The following is a 22,326-nucleotide window of genomic DNA, read 5'->3' as shown; positions in this document are numbered from 1 at the left end:
ATGACTGAAAGGCTAAATCTGTCCTTCAGATTTAAACTTGGCATTCTGGAACCTTTGACAGATTTTTACATGGAATTTTAAGTTAGAATTACATATTCATTCTATTGCCAATTTAGAACAGAGGTTTTTAAGGACTTAAAAATAATTTTAGAAGTGAACTAAAAACCTGTCGTAAGACAAAATGCAGACTTCTTTATGCAATTTTAGTGTCAGCTACAGACTCAGGCTAGGCTAAGTAAAGTTTGCATAAAAGATCTTTGAAAACTAAAAGCTTTTTGACCCATTTCCCTTTAGCATGGCTACTGAGGATTAACTGTAAGCAAATACTCAATACAACAGGAAGAACCCACAAAAGAAAAATGAGACTCTGTTATTGAACATTAATTTAGTAAACATACAAAAAAATTACAAATACAGAAATGTCTGTGGCATATGATGTCCAGCCATACATTAGTTTACATGGAACAGTTCAGAAAATAAGTTATTAGGTATTTGGATTTTCTGGAAAAATGCAGTATCACTTCCTAAAATAATCAAACTACTGAAGATGTTGCAGCCTCTGTCCCCACCAACCTCAACAGGCCGGGACAAGTGCAATACTACAGACACACACAGCATTGCAACTGATCCCAACCTGTGTAGAAAGGGGTACAACTTTCCTTACTTATTCACTGACTTGTCACTGCCACAGTCAGTTTTGCATGGATTTGCACAGCAGAGTATCATACAGCTGGATGCAAACCTGCAAAACTAACCAGAGAACAGTGTGCAACAAAACAAAAAAGTTAGTCTGATAGGAAGGCATGCTGAAGTTGTAGTTCTACAGCTAGCAGTACTTTAAGTGCTCATAATGCAGTAGATTACTGAACACTACCTGCACTATAAGCACTTTAGTACTACAGAAGCTGTCATTTACTAAACTGAAAGAACTGCTATGAAAGCAAGACCACCAAAATACAAAAGCAGTAAATAAAATTCACTTTCTTGATGTAGACAATAACAGGCCACCATCAGTTTTGCATAGATTTGCACAACTACATTCTTCTTGTAGTGCAACTATGCAAAACTAACAGAGGACTGCAGAGCAGACAGCTACTGGAACATCTACATTCTTAATCAGCCTGATTGACTGGATGAAGATATAACTTCTTATGCCAGAAGGAGCACTTAGGGCAGTAGATGCTAATCTACTTCACTATCTGCACTAGATGCACCTTAGAACAAAAAGCACTTAATACCACATGGTACTTTGCAAATTACTGCAGTTCTGCAAGATCTCCCGTGGCACTTGTCAATATAATGCTACAAGTGCCTTCACTGCAGTAGGTTCTTATATCACTACCTGCACTGTAAGCACTTTGACATTACCCTGACATGACCAGATGTTCAGTAGCTCCCCAAGAGAAGTTGTCTAATTTGCACCTGCTGAAAGAGGAGAACAAAATGAATGCTTTGATCAGATTCTGAATAATTGTCATATGTAATAAAACAGTACCAAGTAGCCTAAAAGCAATTGAATTAGTCCTCAGCACAGTACAAAAAGAGAAATCAATCCAAACTACAGACCAACAAGTGGGTTAAAAAACAAACGGGGGGGGGTGGAGGGATGAGGGCAGGGTATAAGCAATATCAATACATTTTTGCTCTTCCCCAAACTCAACCACCAGTTTTTAATCAATTCCATCAAATGTATACAAAGAACTTACAAAACATTATGAAGTTACGTCTAATTTTTAAATGTTTAAATTTACAGGAGAAAATTAAATGTTTGCCTGCAATCATAAACAGAACAAATTTAGTAATTCAGTGGATGTCTCTGCTATAACTGTACTCCGAAACAGTAAATACAGCAAATATGCAAAGCACAAGAAGTTACAATGTACTATTTGACATTCAATTCAAAGGAATTGATTTCCTAGTGGTTTTAAATCTTGACTTTGAGATTAGCGAACAGACAGTAATCAGCATTACACCTGAGAATTATCTATTATATGGCCAGAGCTACTAATAAAAATAAAAACTAAATATCCATTATAATCTGTTAACAGTACAGTACTAGAGACTGCTAAAACACAGCCATGTCTCAACTGGTAATCGTTCCTGAAGTAGTAAGGTCAGATTTTAAAAGGCTATTCCAGTTCAATAAAAGTGGTACTCAACTATTTAAAGTCAGAAACTATGCTACATCATAATTAAGTCACAATACAGTTTTCATATCAGTATGAATACTCATCACCTATCAAATTAATGTCTGTAAGCTACTTTGTTCTTGAAGTTGTACATGGTAACTAAAATTTAATAGTTCTATTACTTGTTCAGCTGAAGAACACTGAAGTAGCATCAGTTAAAAATTGAAGTGGGATTATTGGAGTAGCCTCAGGTTGGCTGATTTACTTTGTCATTAGACAAGTGACAAGCAGGAGAGTAACAGGTGAAAAACATCACAATAAATAGTTCTTATGTAATCTGGAGGCAGTAGAGTAAATAAAACACCCAAAGCTTTGAAATTAAGCTAATTTTCTTCCTTTTATCAGACAATGGACTCCAAACACTACCATTTGAATTGTAATGTCTTGTAAACCCATCTTCTGGCTCATGGTGTAACTTATTATACTCTTAAACAAAGTGAGACTAGTCACAAACATTTCAAAGATATTACAAACTACAGGTAGCATGCAATTTCACAACTTACCCCTTTTAACTAAAAATGTTGCAGCAGAACTTGCATGGATCAATCAACAGCCAAAGCCTTTCAGTGTTGCATGCACTGATACTGCAAAGATATGAACATCAAAATGCGTTTGCTTTTCCTGGAAATTGTAAACAAAGCCACAAAACTTAAGCGATTAATGTTTTCCTGCCCATCTCTACCAAGATAAAGAGATAATAAGCATTCTCTTTTAAAATTCATCTGCGGTTTTATCCTGTGTCCATCGAGCCCAGTATATGACCGCCCCGCCTGTTCCCAATGTGTTTAAATGCAAAAGGGGGCTCTGTCCGGCTCCCACCGCCGGAGACATCGGGTGAGGCTGCATCAGGCTGACCATCACCGTTCTGGCGTTTCCACGCGGGGCAATGGCGGCGGGGAAGCACGCGCAGCCCAGGGGTGTCTCTGCAGATCCCTGGGGCCAGGGCAGGTGCGCCCGGCTGGCGCGGAGCCCCGGCGCCATGTGCTGCAGTCCCCCGGGCCGGGCCCGCACCCCGCAGCACGTGCTCGGCGAACACAGGGCGGGCCGTACCCCGCGTGGGCGCCAGGGGGCGCTGTCGGCGGCCGCAGGGAGGTCACAGCTCGGCTACGGCAGGACGCCCCCGCCTGCTCCAGGCCCGGCCTACCCACACGGCCCCGGTGCCCGCTCTCTGGGGCCGCGCGGGGGGGGAGTGGGAAGGACGGAGAGGGCGGGGGACAGAGAACGATGGAGCCCGCGGCTCGTGGGGCCGCCGCTGCCCGACACGCGGCTCGGGGCCTAGCAGGGAACAATCGGCCCCAGCACGCAGCCGCCGCCGCCATGTCCCCCGCCCGCCTCCCCTCCCTTCCCGGCAACATGGCGCCGCCGAGGCCCCGCAGCTGCCGCCGATTTCGTAATTAACCGAGCGAGCGGCTGGAACGGCTGCAGCGCGGGGCTCCCGGAGCCCGCGTCCCACCCGGGCAGGAGGGGGCCGGTCGCCCCCGCCCCCCTCCCCCCCGCGGCCGCCTGGGGAGCAGAGCCCGCCGCCCCCGCCCCTCCTGCGAACAAAAGCCCATGCGGAGGGGCCCGGCCCGGAGGCGCTCGGAGCCCGCCGCGCTGCCTGCTCCCCGGGACCGCCCAGCGCGCCCAACCCGCGGCCTCCCCAGCTCGGCCCGCTGTCCCGGCGCGGCGTGGGCGGCGAGCAGGGCCGCGGCGGCCCCTGCCCCACGTGCTGCTTTGTTCCCCGGCCGCCCGCTCTCCCCCGCGCCCGCCGGGCCGCAGCACAAACTTTCCCGGCCAGGCCTCCGCGGCTGGATCCCGGCCCGCTCGGGGCTGCGCGGGCGGCGGCGGCGGGGAGCTGGGGGAGGCGCGGCAGCCGAGCGCGGCGCACTCGCTTTTCAAATCTCCCTCATCCCGGCCCCTCCCGCCCCGTGCGAGAGCTCGGGCGGCGCCGCGGCTGCCATGCGCCCTGCTGCCCCCCCCTCCCCCGGCGCCGCGCACAACAGGTTCCCCGTCAGCGCCAGGCGCGCCACTCACCCGTCAACGGCCGCCACCATCTTCCCCCTCCCCCGGGCTCGGCGCCCCGCTCCGCTCGCGGGGCGTCCCGCCGCCCCCGCCCCCCACACCCAGCGCGGGACGCAGCCGAGGGGCGGGGGGGGGGAGGGCGAAGCGGCGCGAAGGCAGGTCCGCCGCTGGCGGCCGGGCTCGCGGACCATGTGGGTGAATGAAGGGCGGCGGCTCCCGCCTCAACGTAAATATCCACAAGCCCCGCTCCGCCCTCATTAGCATAAAAAACAAAGTGCTTCCGAGCGCCGCCCAATCACCGGCCTCGCCCCCTCCCCCCCGCCACGATCCGGCTGCACCGCTCTCCCCCCGCCCACAAAAACTTTCTCTTCCCCCCTCCCCCCTGCGCTCCCCGCTGGGGCGCGGGATCCCTCCTGGCCCCCGCCCGAGCTGCGCCCCGCGCATCCCGCCTGAGCAGGCGGTGGGTGCCGGGGGGGTGCACGGTGCCCCCCTCCCGCGGCGGCTTGCGGCGGTGCGCGCCCCGCAGGGGCCCTGGGCGGGTTTTTGTTCGCCGAGGGCTCGCGCGATGCTGTTAAGTGCTAGGGGACTGCTCGAGGGGTGCCGTCCCGCCCTGCCCCCCAGCTCCGCACATGGTCCACGCACAAGGGCTCAGCACAACTGCTGCCGCTTGCTAGTGCGCTGGCTGAGGCTGCTCCCTGGTGTGGCTTTCCTCCCGTTGTGGAAGGGGGGATCCCGTGTGCTCCGGTCAGGCAGTTAAGTAGTGTGGGAGTTTTAAAATACAACGCTGTCGAAATACAAAACACGAGGATACACGAGAAATAAAGTGATTGAAAGGCTCTCTCCCCCCGAACAAAATACATCTCTCCCAGCCGTACTAACATCTTAGTCTCATTTTTCCTGTCATTTAGCTGATTCCCCATTTACTCCCTGCTGGACACTCAAACCGTTTTGCACCAGTTGCTAATTTACGTTATCGTATAATTTAGGACAAGCCGATGATTAGATACGACAAACACATAGTCGAAAAACGTGTGTCTGAGCAGACGTTATTAATAATCTCTTGTTTTATTAAACTTTCACCTTACACTCATTTTGAAGTAAATATTGAACATTTGATTTTTAAAAAAGATGTGATTCTCCAAGTGGGAAACCCCTGGAGATTTAATCCCTTTCCTTTTAGCATTTTGATCATTTTAAAATCAGCCTCTGAAATCTCTCCCTTCTCAGTCCCATGCTTAATTGTTAGGAACTTTCTAAAAATTGCTATTGATTGGGACTGTTAGCCTATCAGATAATCTACAGTCTCCCTTGTTGCCCTACTCTGATAACAATATGCTTTTGATTTAACAGATGTTTTTCTTCCTGAAGCCACCATTAAGTGGAAACTTTCCCTCCTCACTTTGTAGGACCAAAGGCCAGGAATGATAGAAATTTGACAGCTTTTGATTCCAGGAACAAAAAGTTGATGAGATAAAAAGTACCATGATTATAACTAGGATGCTATGTAAAAGTAAAGCTCCAAGAAGATATTAATGATTATTTTTTTTAAAAAAGATTAGCAATCCTGCTATGACACTTTTGGATTGCTTTCTTATAATTTCTCTTGCTTTCTTATAATCCTTGTGCACTAAAAAACCCTAGAAAATCATTGGCAGTGCTCAAAACATGGTTAAATTGGCATACATATGTATTTATTTAACATACTTTTATTTAACTGGATATTCTAGATCTAAAAGGTGAAAAAAAGAGCTTCAATTTCTTAGTGTGTATTTTATAGGGTAGAAGTTTGTATTTTATAAAATAATATATTTTATAGAGGAAAATTCTTCTACTACCTACCAGAAATAGATGGTAAAGTAGCTTTATGTTCCCTTCTCAAAATATAGTGTACAATTTCTGTACCTAAAATACCTTACATTTTCTGTATGATCATACAATATTACCATAATGTATTTAGCTGGCAGTATAACATTTGTTTATTAGTTATTTTATTCATCTTTGACATATAGCAAAAAAGTGTGTTTGTGCATACTTTGTCCAGTTCTGTATTTGTATACTAGTTGTTAAATTGTTTAAAAGTATATGTATTTTAAATAGTATTGCTAGGTTTGAGCTCTTCGGGGAAAAAAAAAGAGTCAAAGAAATAATTTTAGCATTTTTACACCATGCTGAAAGTTGCTTGTTAATATTTCCCAGCATCTGTGTTATATAGTTGTTGGGGTTTTTTGGCAAATATGCAAACTTATTTTAGAAGGTTTTACCTGATAAGTGGCTATTAAAAATGAAAACTGTAACAACTTATCAGAACCATAATAATACCAAGAGAAACTGGCACAGTATTAGAATGTTTGGATGTTTGTTAGTTATAAATACTTAATACACTTAATACTGTGAGTGAAATTCTGGCCCCACTAAAATCAGTTTTCAAACACCCATGGCTTTAAATGGAGCAGCATTTCACCCCTCATCTTTCATCCAAAGATCTCAAATCACTTTTACAAAGATAAGTATCATCTCCTTGAAAACTGAGCTACATTAAGTAATAAGGAAATTAAAGTAACACCATAGCTAAGTCACTGGTTGGGAAACAGAGCCCAGGACATAACTGAAAACTAATAGAAGACATTTGGAATAAAGAGCATATCTTGAATTTAGGAAGTAGGTTTTTGTGTCCTTGCCACCATCCATGAAGAAATATGTCCCTGATATGGGAGCAAAACCGTTTTGTGTGATGTTATGCAAGTGAGGTCAGAGCTAATTCCTACTGAAGTCAGTGGATTGATTCACACCTAATTCAATGGGATTTGGATCAGGCACATGTAAGCTTATTTTTGGTATTTCCTGACTTGAATGATCCACTTTACCCTTCTAATGTAGTTTTTGAGTGGAATCCCCTAATGTTTTAGAAGAAATTCTGATAAAACTAAGATATTTTTTGAAGTGGAACTATTTGCTAGACAGCTGTGTCCTGCACAAACAGGGAGGCAATGTTAATATTGCCTTCTTTTGTATGCATTTGTGTACTGGTGCATATTTTTTGTGTATTATGGAGCTCTTTCCTATTTTAGATATGTGTGCAGCCCCTTTACCATAATATCTGAGTGTTTCCACAATCTTCAGTATATTTATCCTCAAATCACCCCCGTGAAGTAGGAATTATCTCTATTTTATACATAAGGAACTGAGGCACAGAGAGTCTAATTGAGTTGCATATGGTCACACAAGAAGTCTGCTGCAGAGCAGGGAACTGAAGGCAGGCCTCTTAAGACCTAGGCTAGAACCCTAACCTGAGGACCATCTGTCCTCTCCATGACCTGAAAAAGCACACTTAATAGAATATACAGAATGTAGGAGGACTCCATATTCCTCATGCAATATCATATGCAACAACATAGGTGTGGGGCACACACATGCACTGAGAGGTAGTTGATATACAGATGTTGGTATCAGTAAAAAATAAAATTAATGAGCATCCATGAAGTAAGCCAAAGCAAAACACATTATCATTGGACCTCCAGAAGACACAGGCAGTCTAGGCATTATCTCCTCATCAAATTTCAAGTTCCTCTCCTAACAGTGTGAGGATTGTTCAAAAAGAGTTAGCAATGTCATTTTTAATGATGTCAGGTTTTTTTTTCTTTTTAATAAAGACAGTGCCTAGCACGCTGGGGTTTCTGATGCAGCCTCTAGTTGCAACTATAATGCTAACTTCAGGGGGGAAAAATCACTGTTTTCCCCCTCAAAAATGGCCAAAAAGTTTTTGTTCAAACTTCAGAGATTTGTATCCCATGGGCGAGACCACAAACCTAAGACATTGTGGTTTGAAAGATGAAAGCTTGAGAAGGATCTGAAAAAGGTCCTTTGGAATGGAAACACTTGGGCAACCTCTGCTTTAGTTGTTGCTGCATGCTCCCGCTAAAATAAAATTTAAAAAAAATTTACTGAGCGCTTGGTTAAAACAGAACATGGTATTGGCTATTTAAAGTTTAATGATTATTAATTATTATTTCATTGAGTACTTCTAGTTTTCTGAGCACAAAGTAAAATTGACCAACAAGAGAAAAAATATGTAAAGAGGATGCCCTGCCTGAGATTTAAATATACTTCCCAGTCATACCATTTTTACAATAAAGGCTTTCATTCCCTCATATTTGTGTCATACTCAAGAACACTTGAATATAATTTAAAAAATGTTAACTTTACGATTGAACAAGCAATCTTTAGGGAGATAAGCTATAAAGCGGTTTAGGAACCTCTCACAGAAAGATGAGTGTCTCTATCTGATTACTGTTCTTGGAGTTTTCAGTACTATCATTTCAATGCTTAATTTGATTTCCTATCATTTATAATGTTATGAAATTCATAATCCTCTCTAGAAATCACTGTTTGTATAGGCTGTACACATTAACTTCTGCCTGTAGAAATCTTCACCCCAGATATATTAGTTAATTTAATTAGATGTGTGGTAGTTTTGAGTCCAGGATTACACCTTTCTGCCCACAAAGGCTGTTTTCAGCCTTTGTGGGCAGAAGGGGTGAAAATTTATCAGATGTCTGCAAGTGGATGGAGGGAGGGGACATTCAGAAGTGGGGATTGCTGTTTCTGCAGCATTTCCCTGGTGTCCAAGGTAACTCCCCTGTAGAAAGTCACATATAGGAAAAGGATGGGCTGGGGGGGGGGGTGACTACTGAAACTGGGCATGTTGAGCATGATGATGGTTCTGCCGTTCCAGTCTGGAGAAGCTGATGTGCTGCCTTGCCTGTTCCCGGGATCTAGGGCCTCCAGTTGGTGCTCATACTCTCCAAGCACCTCTGCCTCCCATCTGCCCCCTGACCCCCATGTCCCACTGCTTCTCCATTATTCAGACTAACCGTAATGGCAAATTCTGATCCAACAGTCCATTCCTCTGGTTACTAAAGGGATGTTTCCCAAATGTTTTCTACTCACTTTACATCAGCTGGACCCCAGAATAGAGTTAGTCAAAGGGAGAGTCGTGCTCCATCTGGTTACTTCCTCCACTTTTCATGTGTTCATGAGAGCTCTACAGTTCTCTCCTACCACTTCCAACCTAACAAATTTCTTCCTGAGAAAGGACAGCTTGTTCCCTCTATTCATATTTCACCATGAGTGGCCATGCCAGCTGCAGTATGGGATACACAGAAGTCCTCTCTTCATAGTGCTCAAACTGTTTAATTTATGATGACTATGCCAAATTATGGAATGGAGACCCCTGTGCAGTTGTGACTTTGCCCATCATTTTATAGAGTCTGTTTATATTATATGTGTATATGTAAGTCCCCAAAGTTAATGTAAAACAATGGGAAGCAGTTTCCCTCCTTGATGGGATAAGTGCCATGCTTCACTGGAGAATCTTAGTCTCCGTTTTTCAGGTTCTTCACTGTCTTTGGAATCGCTGACGCTGAGAGTTCTTGGTGACTTCAATGAAGAGTCTTCTAGGCTGACTCAGAAACTCATGACAACTTTTGGACCCAAGTGGTGTTGAATATATATACCAGTCTTGGAAAGGGATGGTGGCAAAAGAACTCTGGCAATTTCAGACTCCTCTGATTTGTTTGATCTCAGTTTTAGAGTTGGATATGGCTCTGAAAATATTTTCATGGCCCTGATTGTTGATACCCACCTAGCAACTGATGAGAATAAGTTGTCCATATAGGTTTTATTATATTTGTTAGCTACCTTTGATACCATTGTTCACGAGGTCTTGTTGACATACCTGTAGTCCTTAGTAGGAGCAAGTGGAAGAATTTTGGAGTGTCTTCACAGCAAATTATGATGAACAATTGTTTGTGTCGGGGCTGTTTTCTCTCTTCCTCCCCTATCCTTCCTTCTCTGTGTATTCAAAGCCACTGGGAGGGTTAATAAGGATATTTTGGATTAGATGCCTTCAGTATGCTGATGAAACCAGTTCTGTGTCTCCATCTCTACCTATCTTGCAGCATTGGGATAATGGATTATCCAATATCTGCTAGAGATTGGGGTCTGCATAAGAACTTTCTGGCTAAAGCTCAACAAGATAATGTGTGGATAACAGAGAAAACCTAGAAGAATTTACTAATGTCAATACCTTTTATTAACGAGTATGACTACCTTTTGTCACAGAGGGTAATGTCATTTAGAAGTATGTAAGCACGTAAGTAATTTAGAATACATTTTCCGACTTTATTTGGTGAGGCAAATGACACCATTTCTTTTACATGCAGATCCTGCTCCAATTTTCCATCCCTTTGTTATTTCTAGATTAGATTTCTATAATGCACTCTACATTGGGCTTAGGGTGACCAGACAGCAAGTGTGAAAAATCAGGACGGGGTGGGGGGGGGGGGGTAATAGGTGCCTATTAAGAAAAAATATCCAAAAATCGGGACTGTCCCTATAAAATTGGGACATCTGGTCACGTTAATCGGGCTACCTCTTAAGACGACTACTTTAACTGAAGCAAGTGCAGCTTGCTTGTTGAATAGAGATTCGTGCAGAGAGGACATAATACCTGTGCTGCAAGGGAGTCCCACTAAACTTCAGCAGTAAACTTACTATGTAAGCAAAGCAAATTTCAGTTTCTACTGTCATTCAGACACTCTCTAAATCACTTTTGAAACTCAGCCTAATTATCATAAAATTAAGTTTGTAGATGTTTTAATCTGGATTCTATTGATTTTTCAGAATAGAATAAAACCCTTGTGATTTTTGTCTAAAACCCAGTCCATTAATTTGAACTGGAAGTAGCAAAGGACAGGAATAATTATAAATATGAGTTTCCTGAATTAATGAACATACAGATTTTGGAATTGTTTTAATCACAACCCATTACTGTTCTGAAGAAATCAACAAATAAAATGGTTTGAAAATAAAACTAACAAATCACAATTTTCATTCACAAATTTAATAAAGGAAAGAGTATCTCCTTAAGATCTGCAATGGGCTCTCCATTCAATTTTTAATCTTTTGCTTCTTTAAACATACTGTTAACTATTTTGATATAATTGACGGATTCAAAGGTAAAAATTAATGGTATTAAATTACCTTTCTCATATAAGTTTAAAATTTTTATTTTCAGTATTATTTGAATGGTATCAAATAAACGTTAAGTGTCCTAATTCAGCCTTGCTGAGAGCTGGGCAACTATTTGGCAAATAATAAGTTCATTGAAATATGCATTTGTTGGTGAACTGGAACTATTTGTAAATTCAACACAACTATTCGCTGAGTAGCTTCAGCCAAATTTTATTTCCCCCCGGAATTAAGGTGCTATTCACAGTGGGTGGTGGTGGTAGAGGCACTGCCACTACCCTCATAAGCTTTACATCTGTGGTTAGGGTATGTCTGAAATGCATACGGGATTTGAACTTTGCAGGAGAGTCATCAACAAAATTATTAAATAAATTCCATTTGCAAAATCCCTCCACTTATGATGAGGCAAGAACCAAAAATACAGCGTGAATTTCAGAAACCATTATTCTAGGATAAGTTTGCAAATCTGTCACTGTTATAAAAATAACTTGTAAACTGAACAAATCTGATATAAACATCACTGATTGACAACATGTAACTCTATGATTCTTCCCTCCCCCCTCCCCCCCAAGAGTCACCAATCAAAGTAAAACTACACTTTAAAAGAGGTGTACTGATTTATGGCTATTGTATATGGAACAGATTGCTGAGGAAGTGCTGATTAAGTAATTCTAAAGATATATTTTTGGTTTTATTTAACAAAGTTCAGCCAGAGTTGAGGCTGTTTAATTTGTGGTAGAAAAAAAAATTATGCTTCATACAAAGTTTGTTTTAACTGTTATCCTTAAATATTTTACCTGGGTCTTAACTAGGAAATTACAAGTTAAAACCAATAATGATTACATAGAGCAGGTCACATTTTTTTCAAATGGGAGGCCCAGAAACTTTAGAAAAAAAATTAAATACAACTAACATCAGTTTGAAAGTCATTTTTACAAGAAAACTTGCTGCTATACATTAATTTTTAAGAATAGAGTATCACATAACTAAGGAGTATTTAAAAAAACAACATAAAACCTCCATAGAAATTAGAGTAAATTAGGGATATACATTAACCCAAATACACTTAAGTCCTTTTATTTGAAAATAATATTATTACTTAAACAGGACCAAAGCCAAACAATTGTATAGGTGGAAAAAACGTTTTTATAAGGAGGAAGGAATAAAATAGTTCATCCTCCTTTAATAAATCACTATAATCACCAGTCACAATCAGTTCTGATTATCAGAGATACCTTTAATAAAGATTTTTTTTTAAATGAATTAGGCTTGTCTTGTTCCCATTGAAGTCAGTGGCAAAATTCCTATTGACCTCAGCAGGAGCAGGCCCTCTGTAGTATGTTCTGTCTCAAACTGTTTGGCAAGAGAAGCAAAATAGTAATGTATTCTGTTTTGGAGTGTGATGGAAAGCTAATTGTCCATGGAAAATCATGTACATTTTCTGGGTTTAGGAATCAAAATGATTATGTTGTTTCATTGTAGGAGATAGAGTGTATGAATGAAAAAAAGAGTTTCAAATTTATACTTCCTCAGTTTATGTTCATAACACTTGTAAAATTCTGCTGACATCCCTCCAACATCAGATTCTCTAGATCAGTGGTTCCCAAACTGGGGGCGCCGCTTGTTCAGGGAAAGCCCCTGGCGGGCCAGGCCTGTTTGTTTACCTGCTGCGTCCACAGGTTTGGCCGATCGCAGCTCCCACTGGCCGCAGTTCACAGCTCCAGGCCAATGGGGGCTGCGGGAAGTGGTGGCCAGCATGTCCCTTGGCCCGTGCCGCTTCCTGCAGCTCCCGTTGGTTGAGAGCAGTGAACCACGGTCACTGGGAGCCGCGATCGGCCAAAGCTGCGGATGTGGCAGGTAAACAAACTGGCCCGGCCTGCCAGGGGCTTTCCTTGAACAAGTGGCGCCCCTAGTTTGGGAACCACTGATCTAGATGTATTCACAGGAAGCTTTTCACAAACCACCTTAACTCTTTCCACATACACTAGGTTGTGATCCGTCTCTTTGTGGATATAGGTCTATGATAAATATTCCAGCTACTTTGCTCAAGATAACAATGAGAAAGTAACACACAATGATGGCTAAAACATTTAGCTGTGTCCACTGATTTTTGGGTAACTTAATTTTTTGGGTGCCCTTCAAAGCACTGAGTTCCCATAATTCCATAGGCTCCTGAGAGGTGTGAAGCAGAGCAAGCGCTCAGTGCCTATCGAAAAGCAGGCCCTAAGCATCTCCAGTTGGGCAACCAAACTTACAGGCATCGAACATCAGAGGACACTTTCGAAAATTACACATCTCAACCCTGTACTCTCTCCTGTGTGACTCAAGGAAGATTGCATAACTTGTATACCCTGTTTTGCAGAAACAAGTGCTATGTAGTCTGTGACCTATATTTGTACAGTGCATGGTGTCCAGTTAGATATCTGGATGTTTGTGAGTGATGAATCCTCGACCAACCCTAGGACGAAAATGAGAGAAATAATGGTGTTTCTAGTCTGTAGCACAGAGGTAGATTGTTTTGTGACTTGTAGTGGAGCTGTGGTAGAAGCGAACGTTGGTTGATTAGATGCTGAGGATACTATGTGAAAACTTGTGGTTTTTTACACCATATAGTCACTCCTGACTGAGCTGCTGAGAAGGGTCATATCATGAATTAAAAATGGTATTGTAGTAAGTTATCCGTTTTTTTTTACCCACCCCACACTGTTTTACCTCATATGACATTTAGAGTCTAGTTGCCTGGGCTAGACTCTGTATTACAGGGGTGGCCAACCTGTGGCTCCGGAACTACATGCAGCTCTTCAAAAGTTAATATGTGGCTCCTTGTATAGGCATCAACTCCAGGGCTGGAGCTACAGGCGCCAACTTTCCAATGTGCCGGGGGGTGCTCACTACTCAACCCTTGGCTCTGCCACAGACCCTGCCCCCACTCCACCCTTCCTGCCCCCTCCCCTGAGCCTGCCGTGCCCTCGCTCCTCCTCCCTCCTCCCCCAGAGCCTCCTGCATGCCACAAAATAGCTGATCGGGAGGTGCAGGAAGGGAGGGGGAAGGCACTGATCAGTGGGGCTGCTGGGAGCGGGCGGGAGGGAGGAGCTGATGTATTACTGTGGCTCTTTGGCAGTGTACATTGGTAAATTCTGGCTCCTTCTCAGGCTCAGGTTGGCCACCCCTGCTGTATTACATGTGGATCACTGCTTGAAGCTCCTACCTGCTTCTTACCTGCCTAATATTAACTTGAATTGTACTTTTGCAGCTGGACACCACGGTAGCAGCTCAGTGGAGGAACTGGATACAGCTATCCAATGTCTGTGAGTGGCTGCTGAATTTTTGTTGGGCAATTGCATATGTTGTGCACACCCCTTATAGGTGACTTTTTTTGCTCCTATCTCAAATGTATGAGGTATAGGTTTTGGGTACACCTGTATCAATTGTATCAATTTGTTTATACCGTAGTCCAGGATACAGAAATGGATTGATGAAGCTGAGTAAAGGTATTTTGTGGAACCTTGATTCTGAATTTCCCAGCCTTCAAATACCTTTGACCAAATCCTAAGGAGAGCTTAACATTTGCCAAGTACCTGGAATGGAGGACTTGACAACAAGTGAAATTGCCCTGGGTTAAGTTAAACAGGGTTCAAAATGGGTACTTAAAACAGTGGAAAAAGGCTGTTTATTTTTGTTTAATATTGTTCTTAATACAAAGACTTAAGCAAATATAAACAAGCCATTCTTTAACAGAAATAAGTGTATCTACACTGCATTTTGCATGTAACTATATCAATTTAAATGTACACCTTAAATTAAACCAGCATAACTTTCTAATCTCCTCATTTCAATGGGAATTGTGCAAGACCTCTGAAGATTTGGCCTTTGCTTTTCAAACTAATGTTTGAGAGGAGTTCTTTTTGTTTAAGGTATTTTATTATAGTGCCTACAGTCTTCATCTTCTATCAGGTCCTGTCCCTGTTGTGTTAGGCACTGTACCAACCTGTAAAAATGACAGTCTCTGCCCCAGAAAGTTTAAAATCTTTATTTTTTTTAATATTATACACACACACACGCTTTACTCTACTTCAAAAAATTTTGCTTGGGAACTCTTCAGTTTTTCAAGTTTTGGTGAAATATCATGATGGAAATATAAAGAACTTTTTAGATCAGCTCCCATTGGCCGGGAACAGTGAACTGTGCCCACTGGGAGCTGTGGGGGGCCGTGTCTGTGGATTACCGAGACAAAATGTCTTGTGGCCCGCTAGCGGATTACCCAGATGGGCTGCGTGCCTAAGGTTGCCAACCTCTGTTTTAGATAAACCATGTGAAGTATCTATTTCATATAAGTGGTTAAGTAATACAGTATCTGAGCTTGGAAGTCCAAATATTTCTCCATATATTCACTGATACCTAATCATTCCTTTGCAGAATTTGACATAAAAACCCAAACATTCTCTGCAGACCCTTTGAAAAGTTTTTGCCAAAGTAGCCTATGAATTTCTTCAACTGGTTTGATATATCTGATGCAGTTTACAAGCTATGTTGACAAACGCAGTGTACTTTAGAAGTAACTTGAGTTTGAATTGTGGTTCTTGGTGTAGACGGCTTTTGGAATTTACAAGTTCTGTTGTGGTGTCTTCAGAGATAATAAAGATTTTATAAATTTTATAAGACTTCTTGAGAAGTTTCTATTTCTACTGAATGGTGGTCTCAAGGTTCAAATTTCTATGGTGAATAATTCTAGTATTTTACACATGACCTTTATGAAATATAATATTTTACACAATTAAAAGTAGCAAAAAATATAAAGTTTTACCCATGCAAGGAAGTCCAGCTCAACCATTCTTCTCTGAGAACAGAGATGATAGGTTGGTTTATGTTTTTGTTACAATTGTTTCCTAGAATGTGAGGGTAATTTTTTGTCAGCTTCCTCAAACTATAAGTATATCTGTAAGTGAAGTTAACGTTTAAAAAACTATAGATTTTTTCCATTAATGCAAATATTTTGATCTCTGAAAACAGTCCACTATCCCGCGCTTCTGGATTATTCCACTTGACTCCAAGATGTGGCAATTGTTTTCCTATGGTTTTAGATCAAATAGTCTGCAGAAGAAATAAATGCTAAATTCTCTGCAAACACAGGAGTTAAATACAGATCATGACCTTAAAAGTCTATATTGTAAACTGAATTGTTATTTGTTATCTTCTTGTTATCTTTGTCCTCTTTCCACTAGTCAACAAAGCCCTTTTTGTTAACATTGATAAGACCCCTTTCCTGACATCTTCATCCTGTTTATATGGATATCCTGAAACTCTTCAGTTCTATCATGTCTTCTATATTTTGTTCCATCACTTAATTTTCTAAAACATATTATTTGCATAATTTATTTTCTTAAATCTTGCATTTTCTTCTTATAGTCTTAGTTCTGCCTCCTGGAACTGTATGGATTTTGCATACAGTTTAGAATTTGATGTATCAGCTATTTCTCAAACTGTGAATTACAGCTTAAAAAAGGAATTTGAAATTTATGCAGGGTTGGTAACTCATGATTTTATTGCAAATCTGACAATATTTGATGGGTTTTTTTACATGGCCTCTGGAGTCTTGTGATTATGTGAGAATCTCCGCTTTCACTGGAAAAAAAAAAAAAGGTCTTAGCCCTCATGGTTGCAAAGCTTGATAGCAGCAGGTAAATAAACAGGACCCAGCATTTATTTTGAGTCAATCTCATGATCTTTTGGGACTGATTCAAGATTTTTGAATAATTAGCGTTTGCAATAGTGTTTCAGTTTGGGACTTAACTTTTTTGATTCTCTCTACATTATTGATTTGTAGATTGTTTGTTTTAGTACCTTCCTGTTCAAATTCCACCTCCTCTAAACCTTGAATTGCCACAAACAAATGAAAAAGAGAATATTGATTCTAGTTTTGTAGTAAGTTTTTAAAAATCGGTGAACAGAATCCTAACGGCAGATAGGCTATGGACCAACTCCTATGCTTCCATGGAAATGGGGAACCACAGGGTTCCAGAACTTAGTCTTCGTAGGATGGGTCCTCTACAGACCTTCAGTATATGCAGTACGCTGGCAGGTTCCAAATTTTGTGCTGACATGTTGGTCCTCCTGTGAGCAAGTCCCCATTAAAAATAAGGTTTGTGGCCACATCCCAGATAAATTGCAATAAAACTATGCTTAAAGGCACTCACTCCCCTCCCAGACCACCTATATGTTAAGACACCCTGCCACCAGTGCAGATTTGGTTTTTTACTGATCTAATGGTGGTCTATGCCTGGAGAGTTAAAATAGAATTTTTCACTCAGTAAAAATTCCAGGCAGTCTTCCTTGGTAGGCATGCCTCCCTCTGCCACCATTGTAACTTGCCATCCCTGTCCAGTTACTAATCAGTTCATCTCTTCACAAGACACAGAAAGATCTCTTTGGCGTAAAGAAAAGATTTCTTTTCCCCTATCACAAGAATAACTGGTCTTTCTTCCATTCTGGTATTTGAAGCAGCACAGCACCTTTTAAGGTTGCAGCATCCTGAAAAGGGTGCAACATCATCATCATTGCCGCTTTGTCTTCAAATAACTGGCTACCCCCAGCTCCTCCCAAAAACTGTTTTGGATAGTTGGAAGGTAAAATTAAGTCACCATTTCTTCTTTTAGGAGAACTGCTTTAGAAAAGTTCTCAACAGGCAGAAGTTTGAAGTCAAAATGAAAATGCAAAGGTAATAGCATTCTTTTGAAATGTACTTTTTTTTTCTTTTTACTTCCAGCTACGTAGACCAAGAATAAGGTTTTCTGATTCAAGGGCACTCAACCTTTTCCCCTCTGTGTGTCTGTCAGAAACCAGTGCAACTGTGTAAGACTCAAAGGATGGCCTGACAACTGGGAGACCAGTCAGTGTTGGTGACAGGATTCTGAATTTGGACAACAAAGCATCGGAGGAGCAGCGATGACTTGATAACAGAGGTGCATAAGGCATGCTCCAAGCAATCAGAAAATCACATAGAGCTGGAGATGTAAAGGATGGAGACTGAGGAGGAGCTGCTTTCAGAGTATCTCCACCACGATTGTGAGATGAGGGAGTGAGATATGGAGTTTTATATGGATGTGTTTGAGAAACTATTCAAGACTGTGTGCCATGGGGCGAATCCCGAAGAGCCAGGAACCCCATGGAATCATCTCCATTTACCATGTGCTATAAAGTAGGCAGTACAATTCCTGGAAGAGCCAGCCAATGAAGCATCACTATCAGCTGAACTCTACATCTGATCTAATGCACCAAAAAGAGATCAGATCCACTAATGATTTGTACAGTCCTGATAAGTGACAAGTTTTTATCTTATGTCTTATGTTTACACGTACTTTCACTGAGGGTATGTCTACACTATGAGATATAGTGAATATATAGAAGTTGGTTTTTTAGAAATCATTTCTATATAGTCAACTGTGTATGTCCCCACACAAAATGCTCTAAGTGCATTAAGTGTATTAACTCGGCAGAGTGCTTCCACAGTACTGAGGCTAGCGTCGACTTCCGGAGTATTGCACTGTGGGTAGCTATCCCACAGTTCCTGCAGTCTCCGCCACCCATTGGAATTCTGGGTTGAGATCCCAATGCCTAATGGGGCAAAAACATTGTCGTGGGTGGTTCTGGGTACATGTCGTCAGGCCCGCCCTCCCTCCTTGAAAGCAACGGCAGACAATTGTTTCGCGCCTTTTTTCCTGAGTTATCTGTGCAGACGCCATACCACAGCAAGCATGGAGCCCGCTCATCTCACTGTCACCCTACGTCTCCTGGGTGCTGGCAGACGCTGTACTGCATTCCTACAAAGCAGCAGCTCATTGCCTTGTGGCAGCAGACAGTGCAATAGGCCTGATAACCATCGTCATCATGTCCAAGGTGCTCCTGGCCACCTCGGTAAGGTCGGTCAGGAGTGCCTGGGTAGACATGGGTGCAAGGACTGAAATAGGACTGACTCAACCAGGTCATTCTCTTTAGTCCTGCTGGCAGTCCTATTGCACCGTCTTCTGGCGAGCAGCCAGGAGATGAGGATGGCTAGCAGTCCTACTGCATCATCTGCTGCCAGCCAAAGATGTAAAAGATAAATGTAGTGGATCAAAACAAGAAATAGACCAGATTTTTTTTTTGTATTCATTTGCTCCCCCGTCCCTCCCTCCGTCCCTCTGTGAAATCAACGGCCGACAATCGTTTTGGTGACGTCTGTCAGGGGCACCTTGAAAAGTTTAATGGAGATTCAGTCCTGCCTGAAGTACCAGGGGGAGGGATAGCTCAGTGAGTTGAGCATTGGGTTGAGCATTGGCCTACTAAACCCAGGGTTTTGAGTTCAATCCTTGAGGGGGCCATTCTGTGTGACAGTTGTTTTTGTTTCTCCTTGATGTAAAGCCACCCCCTTTGTTGATTTTAATTCCCTGTAAGCCAACCCTGTAAGCCATGTAGTCAGTTGCATCTCCCTCCGTCAGAGCAACGGCAGACAATCGTTCCACGTCTTTTTTCTGTGCAGATGCCATACCACGGCAATTAGGAGCACATTAAACACCCACGCACATTATCCAGCTGTATATGCAGCACCAGAACCTGGCAAAGTGAAACCGGGCGAGTAGGCGACGTCAGCATGGTGACGAGAGTGATGAGGACATGGACACAGACTTCTCTCAAAGCATGGGCCCTGGCAATGTGGGCATCATGGTGCTAATGGGGCAGGTTCATGTCATGGAATGCTGATTCTGGGCCTGGGAAACAAGCACAGACTGGTGGGACTGCATAGTGTTGCAGGTCTGGGGTGATTCTCAGTGGCTGTGAAACTTTCGCCTGCATAAGGGCACTTTTATTAAACTTTGTGACTTGCTTTCCCCTGCCCTGAGGCACAAGAATACCAAGATGAGAGCAGCCCTCACAGTTGAGAAGCGAGTGGCAATAGCCCTGTGGAAGCTTGCAACGCCAGACAGCTACCGGTCAGTTGGGAATCAATTTGGAGGGGGCAAATCTACTGTGGGGGCTGCTGTGATGCAAGTAGCCAACACAATAAAAGATCTGCTGATATCAAGGGTAGTGACCCTGGGAAATGTGCAGGTCATAGTGGATGGCTTTGCTGCAGTGGGATTCCCTAACTGTGGTGGGGTCATAGACGGAACCCATATCCCTATCTTGGCACCGGAGCACCAAGTCGGCGAGTATATAAACTGCAAGGGGTACTTTTCAATAGTGCTGCAAGCACTGGTGGATCACAAGGGACATTTCACCAACATCAACGTGGGATGGCCGGGAAAGGTACATGACGCTCGCATCTTCAGGAACTCTGGTCTGTTTCAAAAGCTGCAGGAAGGGACTTTATTCCCCGACCAGAAAATAACCGTTGGGGATGTTGAAATGCCTATAGTTATCCTTGGGGACCCAGCCTACTCCGTAATGCCCTGGCTCATGAAGGCATATGCAGGCAGCCTGGACAGTAGTCAGGAGCTGTTCAACTACAGGCTGAGCAAGTGCAGAATGGTGGTAGAATGTGCATTTGGACGTTTAAAGGGTCGTTGATGGAGTTTACTGACTCGGTTAGACCTCAGTGAAACCAATATTCCCACTGTTATTACTGCTTGCTGTGCGCTCCACAATATCTGTGAGAGTAAGTGGGAGACGTTTATGGTGGGGTGGGAGGTTTAGGCAAATCGCCTGGCCACTGGTTACGTGCAGCCAGACACCAGGGCGGTTAGAAGAGCACAGGAGGGCGCCGTGTGCATCAGTGAAGCTTTGAAAAACAGTTTAATGACTGGCCAGGCTACGGTGTGAAAGTTCAGTTTGTTTCTCCTTGATGAACCCTCCCCCTGGTTCACTCTACTTCTCTGTAAACTAACCACCCTCCCTCCCCCCTTCGATCACCACTTGCAGAGGCAATAAAGTCATTGTTGCTTCACATTCATGCATTCTTCATTAATTCATCCTACAAATAGGGGGATAACTGCCAAGGTAGCCCAGGAGTGGTGGTGGAGGAGGGAAGGACAAGGCCACACAGCACTTTAAAAGTTTAAAACTTTAAAACTTATTGAATGCCAGCCTTCTGTTGCTTGGGCAATCCTCTGGGGTGGAGTGGCTGGGTGGCTGGAGGCCCACCCACTGCGTTCTTGGGCAGCTCGGTGAGGAGACTATAGAACTTGGAGGAGGACAGTTAGTTATACAGAGGCTGTAGCTGCGGTCTGTGCTCCTGCTGCCTTTCCTGCAGCTCAACCATATGCTGGAGCATATTAGTTTGATCTTCCAGCAGCCTCAGCATTGCATCCTGCTTCCTCTCATCATGCTGCCGCCACCTATCAGCTTCAGCCCTCTCTTCAGCCCGCCATCTGTCCTCTCGTTCATTTTGTGCTTTCTTGCACTCTGACATTGTCTGTCTCCACGCATTTGTCTGTGCTCTGTCAGTGTGGGAGGACAGCATGAGCTCAGAGAACATTTCATCGCGAGTGCATTTTTTTTTGCCGTCTAATCTTTGTTAGTCTCTGGGAATGAGAAGATCCTGTGATCCCTGAAACACATGCAGCTGGTGGAGGAAAAAAAAGAAACAGTGGTATTTAAAAAGACACATTTTATAGAACAATGGGTACACTCTTTCACGGTAAACCTTGCTGTTAACATTAGATACATAGCATATTTGCTTTCGTTACAAGGTCGCATTTTGCCTCCCCCCACCACGTGGCTAGCCCCTCCCCTCTCCCCGTGGCTAACAAGCGGGGAACATTTCTGTTCGGCCACAGGCAAACAGCCCGGCAGGAATGGGCACTTCTGAATGTCCCCTTAAGAAAAGCACCCTATTTCAACCAGGTGACCATGATTGATATCACTCTCTTCAGGATAACGCAGAGAGATAAAGAACAGATGTTGTTTGAATGCCAGCAAACATACGCTGCAATGCTTTGTTCTGCAATGATTCCCGACTACGTGGTACTGGCCTGGCGTGTTAAAGTGTCCTACCATGGTGGATGGAATAAGGCTGCCCTCCCCAGAAACCTTTTGCAAAGGCTTTGCGAGTACATCCAGGAGAGCTTTATGGAGATGTCTCTGGAGGATTTCCGTTCCATCCCCAGACATGTTAACAGACTTTTCCAGTAGC

The 22,326-nt window shown here is 43.1% G+C and overlaps 1 long non-coding RNA gene across 1 annotated transcript; it reads right to left on the bottom strand.

Moving 5' to 3' along the window:
• Window positions 1-370: 370 nt before the first annotated feature.
• Window positions 371-4,357, bottom strand: LOC142072481 (uncharacterized). The gene is made up of 3 exons (XR_012668852.1): window positions 4,203-4,357; window positions 2,693-2,773; window positions 371-1,425 (listed from the first exon to the last, which is right to left on the bottom strand). It is a non-coding gene; the product is annotated as an uncharacterized LOC142072481 (long non-coding RNA).
• Window positions 4,358-22,326: the final 17,969 nt, after the last annotated feature.

This window comes from Caretta caretta, chromosome 1, assembly GCF_965140235.1.
Source record: "Caretta caretta isolate rCarCar2 chromosome 1, rCarCar1.hap1, whole genome shotgun sequence".
Taxonomy (NCBI): domain Eukaryota; kingdom Metazoa; phylum Chordata; order Testudines; family Cheloniidae; genus Caretta; species Caretta caretta.
This window is presented reverse-complemented; position numbering and strand designations above follow the sequence as displayed.